This window comes from Carassius auratus, chromosome 12, assembly GCF_003368295.1.
Source record: "Carassius auratus strain Wakin chromosome 12, ASM336829v1, whole genome shotgun sequence".
NCBI classification, from domain to species: domain Eukaryota; kingdom Metazoa; phylum Chordata; class Actinopteri; order Cypriniformes; family Cyprinidae; genus Carassius; species Carassius auratus.
Genome location: NC_039254.1, coordinates 757684 through 764779, shown reverse-complemented (window position 1 = coordinate 764779; position 7096 = coordinate 757684).

Here is a 7096-nt window from a genome sequence, read left to right as displayed (position 1 = left end):
AAGCTATGTTTTTAAAATATAATTATTTTGTAATAACAATATACACTACTGGTCAGTAATTTGGGGTCAGTAATTTTTTTTCTTTCTTTTTTTATAAAAAAAATACTTTTATTCAGCAAGGATGTGTTAAATTGATAAAAAGTGATAGTAAAGAAATTATATTATTAGAATTTTTTTTATTTTGAATAAATGCAGTTCTTTTGATCCTTTTATTGATCAAATATATTAGACAGCAGAACTGTTTCCAACACTCATAATAAATCAGAATATTAGCATGATTTCTAAATGATCATGTGATCGACTGATGTTACATGTGACACTGAAGGCTGGAGGAATGATGCTGAAAATTCAGCTGCGCATCACAGGAATAAATTATTTTTTAAAGTATATTCAAATAGAAAACTATTATTTTAAGTTGTAATAATATTTCACAATATTACAGTTTTTTCTGTATTTTTGATCAAATAAATGCAGGCTTGATGAGCAGAAGAAACTTCTTTCAAAAACATTAAAAATAGTAATGTTTTCAAACTTCTGGTCTGTACTGTATATAAACAGTATGTATATTTTTCAATGTTGTTCATCTGTGTTTGTCATCTGTTTTTGAGCACTACACTGTACTTCATTTGAGTGTTGCATTACAGAGGAACAGGATACATCTCGACAGCGTTCCCAGCTCAGTCGTCCCGCTCCACACACACACACACACACACACACACAAACACACACACACACACACACACACACACACACACACACACACACACACACACTCTGCTGTAACAGGAAGCAGTTTAAGTCCGTGTGATACGTAGCATCTGTCATCTGGACAATCGATGGTTCCTCTCAGACGTTCTCTCCTGAAGATGGAGAACCCGATCCTCTCTGGGGAGAGTTAGATGAAGAACAGCTCAATCTGACGCCAGAAATGGAGATGGAGACTTCTCCACTGTACTCTTCATCCGTGCCATCACACAGCACAGATGTAGATGAGATCGGAAGCGACAGGCTTCAGGAGAATATAACCTCTCACATATTCACTCGAGCGCTCTGTATCACGCTCGGGAGATGTGAATGTTTGTCATGATTGTGACTTATAGCTGTTTTATTAATTCATATCTGATGTTCTCATCTCTACAGCCTCAGAGGAACCTGATGAACCTCCTGCAGCGAACATCAGAAAACATCATCATGACTAGACTATTACCAGACTGAAAAGAGACAAAAAATAATAATAATAAAAAAATAAAAAAAAAAAATAAAAAAAATATATATATATAATAGATAAAAATTACATATAAATATACATATATTTGCATTATATATTTTTATGTTTATGTATAATTAACATAATTATTATATTATATTATATTATATTATATTATATTATATTATATTATATTATATTATATTATATTATATTATATTATATTATATTATTATGGTTAACATTAATTATTAAAATGCAATTACATTTATTACGTTAAAACAAATTAATATGAAAAGATTATGTCTATATATATTTTTTATACATCATACGTGTAAAATATATACTCACAAAAATAAATAATATTATTCAAAAATTATTTTGATAGTATATATAAATAATTTATATATATATATATATATATATATATATATATATATATATATATACACACACACATATAGATAAAAAATTACATATAAATATACATATATTTGCATTATATATTTTTTGTTTATGTATAATTAATATAATTATTATATTATAAAATGTTATTTTATATTATTATAGTTAACATTAATTATTAAGATGCAATTACATTTAATAAGCTTAAAACTAATTAATATGAAGATTATGTCTGTATATATATATATATCAAATACATTATACGTTTAAAATATATACTCACAAAAATAAATAATTTTGTTCAAAAATAATTTTGATAGTATATATTAAGAATTTATATATATATATATATATATATATATATATATATATATATATATATGTATGTATGTATGTATATGTATATGTACATGTATATATTAAAAATTAATTCACCAAAGCAGTATTAACCTGAAACAAAAATATCTTACTGATTTTTTTTTATGTAAAAACTTTGAGAAGCTAAAATGAACAAACAAATTCATTATAAACACAACTATTAAGACGGGAAAACACCTGAATTCAACCATCAGTGAACAAATGATGAAAACAGGCTCATCAGCTCTCTCTCTCTCTTTCTCTCTCTCTCTCTTCCTGTCTTTCTTTGTCTCCGTCGCTCTCTTCCTTTGGCCTTTTATCATCAAAGAGCACATCTGTGTATTGTAGTTCCTTCGCTGGAGTTGCCTTGACCAGCACACTTGCATTGTTACAGAGGTGAAGGAGTAAAAATAAACAGGCGTACCTTCCTAAACATCAATTGTTGCGGCAGGGGAAGAGTAAATCCCAGCGTGAGAGCGTCGCTGCGGTCATCTCAGCTCAACGTGTCGCTGAATCTCGCTCTGCTGCTGATCTCGTGTCAGTTTGACCTCACGCTTCCCGAGTGCAGTGAGAGAGACCTTTGATCAAATCTCGAATTCATTGTGTAAGTCATTCCCTGTTTAAAAAAGCAGCTCGTGCTGGTTAGGGATGGTTTGAAGCACGGCTGCTGGTTTAAGCAGTTTAGGACCAGTCTTTGCATAAACAATCACTTCATTTATGCATTTAGCAGACGCTTTTATCCATATTGCATGAATATTGCATCCATGCTATACATTTTTATTATTCCCTGGGAATCGAACCCACAACCTTTTGCGATGCTGACACAATGCACTGAGCCGCAGGAACATAAAAACCCCTAAAAACTCTTGATAAAAAAAATAAATCAGTGCATTTTCATCTTTTTATTTTTATGTTTTTCAGTGGATTAACTTTTAACTACCAATATGCGCTAACAAAATGCATATAGTAAATTTTGATTTCATGCAAACTTTAGACTTTCATATTAAAATATACATATATATATATTTTAATTTATTAATTTATCTTTAAATTGTATATATATATATAAAGCTGATGGATCTTTAAAGTTTGAATTAATATTTCAATGTTATTTTAATATATTGTGTCGACTGAGTTTTTTAGATGTCCCTGAACAGACCAAACCAAATTAACCCTTTAATTTTGTTCACATTGCAATGAAATGAATGCACTTTATTTTAATTTGTTATTGTTTTTGATTTAATATTTTGCACTTTTAGGGGATGACACTTAATTATATTTATAGAAACGTTATGGTCTATTTATTATCTGTGTTTATTACCACTTTTCGAGCATAGACCTGAAAATTATATTTCCAACTTAAACTGTTAAAAATCTGAAATGCTTTGGAGCACAGACTTAAGTTTGGACTCTTTTCTTTTTTAAAGGAGACACTAGCTAGATTATCGCTTCAACAGTTTTAAAAAGTGAAACTATAAAAGTTATAGAAATTTATGTTTATATTTTATGATAAAATGCACAAAAATATAAGTTACTGAACAAACAGAAACAGGTGTGATATTCTGAAACAAAACCAATCCCCCAGACGTTGATGTTTTATCCTCGATTTCTGTCTATTTTATTGTGAAATGTAATCAATAAACGGCGTTTTGGTGCTTATAATGTGACACGAAAGTTATAGCCACATTATACATTAATTAATATTTTTACAAGGTGTATAAAAAGGCAAAAAAACATAATTATAGCATACTTACTGAATCATTCATTCGACATTTTCTTACTACAGTATATCACATATGCTTTATATTTTTGACTCAAGCTGTTAGTGATGTCTTTATTATTTAGGCTTTTTGATATGTTTGAATCAATATTTCACGTTTTTATGACAGCCACCATATAAATGTTCACAGTTCAACAAACAAATTGGACTAGAAATATGATTATATTATTCAAAAGTTGATATAAAACTGACTTATGTGCAATTTGGATGTCTCTGTGGAACTGTCTTCGTTTACTGTAAACATGTAAATTTTTTCTCAGGTGCACTTTACAGTAACTTTACAGATTCTAATAATGTCCTACTGTACTTTTAAGACTTCTAGTGTACTGTATGTGTAAATACGAGTTCCCTGATATTCTTCAGGGATGTAAAATGAGTCAGTTCTACAGAGATGTTGATATTGGCAGAACATGTTTAGTTGTGTGTGTTCAGATGAAGCCGTCTGGGAGCACACATGACGAACTGCTGCTTATTTTAACATGACTTCTCAGATAAACAACGATAAGCTTCAAAGAGGAAACTCACAACGGTGACGTGAGATCGGACTCACGATTTATGAGCAGTAATAAACTTCCCTCTTATCTGCTCACTGACTCAACGGATGAATTTTCCGGAGAAGGGCTGGGAATGAGATCCGCTTCCACTGGAGCCCGAGGAGTTTCATGACGATTCCCGAACAGTTTCCTCTCATGCAGAGACAGAGAAAGAACAGATATTATATTGGGTTTCCTGGAAGAAAGAAAAGGCTACACATTTATAATAAAATAAAATTAATCTGCCAAAAAAAAAAAAAAAACTTAAATTATTAAATAACTTGTATAACATATAATCTGCTTTTAATTATATATTAATAAAGATGTACTCAAAATGAGAGAGAGAGAGAGAGAGAACATAGATATTACATTGTCTTAATGAAAAAATATTTAATTGCAGAAGTGTGCTAAAATAATAAAATAAAATATTCATTAAAATACTTCAAGAACATAAATCTGCTGAAATAAAATAAAAAATATTATTATAGATCAATAGCTAAAAAAATGTGGTAAAATAAAATTATTAAGATCTGCTAATATATATATATATATATATATATATATATATATATATATATATATATATATATATATATATATATATATAAATAATTATATAATAATGCTGCACTCAAAATGAGAGTGAGAGAAAAGGAACAAATATTACTTTGTGTTTCCTGGAACAATACAATATAATACAAATAAAATAATATATTATAATAATAATTTAAAAGTACAAACTCTAAACTCCAAAATAAAAAAGTATTATAATAATAATTACATAAAAAGAAATTTGCTAAAATAAAAAAATATGATAATAATTAAATAAATAAAAAATTGCTCAAATAAATAAATAATAAAAATAATACAAATAAAATAATTTATTATAATAATTTAAAACCAAAAATCTCCTATGATGCAAACATCTGTTAAAATAAAAATAATATGAATAAATGTGTGTATAAATTATGCTGAAACACAAATGTGGTCAATATAGAATAAAATAGATATATAAAAAGTAAAATAATTTAATTCAAATTAAAAAATTAAAAAACATTTGGTGATTAAAAATAATTTTGATTTAATTTATTTTAATACTAAAATACAATTATATCATTCAATTAATTTAATTAAACTAAAATAAAAAATAAAATAATAATAAAAAAAAAACTAAAAATATTAACATAAATAATGAACAAAGAAAATAATTTATCATAACAATTCAAAAACAAAAATTTATGAAATTATTTAATAGTAATAATAAAAGAAATTCAAAAATAAAATTATAATAATAAAAACAAAACAAAAAAATTATAATAATTCAAAAACACAAATTTGCTTAAAAAAAAGAATATATATATATATATATATATATATATATATATATATATATATATATATATATATATATATATATATATATATATATAAATTGATAAAATAAAATAATATTGTAAATAATACAAATAAAATAATTTATTATAAGTATTTAGAAACATAAATGATTAAATAAAAACTGACTGATTAAATAAAATAAATAATATTTCTTTTTTTCTCTCTCTCTCCTGAGAAGGGCTGGGAATGGAGATCTGCTTCCAGGTTTAGAAACTACTTTGAGTCTAATTCATGCACAGAACAGGTTTGGAAATCAGCTGAACTGCGGTGAAAACCGTAGATTGGTGGGTTACATCCGACACAGAGAGCATGTTTCTCAAAACACACGCATGTAAGAGGCAGCGGCGTTTAGGTGAAATAATGAGAAAAAGCCAGAGGCCCGTGACCTGCCCTTCAGCTCTTTAATAAGAGTCTGGAAAGCGTTTGCATCTCATAAAACATTTTTACAGATGAGTCCCAGAGATCCTCCATCACTGTCCTGAACAGCTGCTCTCCTTCAGATGAGCTGATTTCCTGTTACCTTCACACAGATGAGATGTTTCTATATGAGCAGCACACAGCTCTTCATTCAGGGTTATTAATAAAGCAAGGTCCATGTCCAGTGATAGATTTATAGTTTAGGGGATCGCTCCAGTGCAGTGGAGGGACACAGGACACAGATTTTACCTTGGACATCAGCTGGCAGCTCAACAAAGAACAAAAAATGACGGGAGAAACAAGATTCTTATTAGCGGGGAGGGGGAGGGGCATTCTCACCCAGGGGAGCGTCTGATTGGTCAAAAAATCTGTTTGGTTTCTGATTTTCCCACTTCCTGAAAGAGAAAGACTGCTTATTTTAAAGGGACAAATTTAATTAAATTAATAATTATAGTAAATTAATACAATTCTAATAATTAAAAAACACAAATATGCTTAATATAATAATAAAGTAATTAAATGTAATACAAATGTTTTTAATGATGCAAACATCTGTTGAAATAAAAATAATATGAATAAATGTGTGTATAAATTTTGCTGAAACACAAATGTGGTCAATATAGAATAAAATAGATATATAAAAAGTAAAATAATTTAATTCAAATAAAAAAATTAAAAAACATTTGATGATTAAAAATAATTTTGATTTAATTTATTTTAATACTAAAATACAATTATATCATTCAATTAATTTAATTAAACTGTGCTTAAACATACATTTGCATAAATATCAAATTAAATTAATATAAATATATAAAAATAAAATGATTTAAATTTAAATTAATAACAATAAACATTTGCTGAAATAAAAACAATTATAATAAATTAATTTACTTTTAATAATTCAAATATTTACTGAAATAAAATAAAAAATTATATTAATATATATTTAATTAGACTATATATATATATATATATATATATATATATATATATATATAT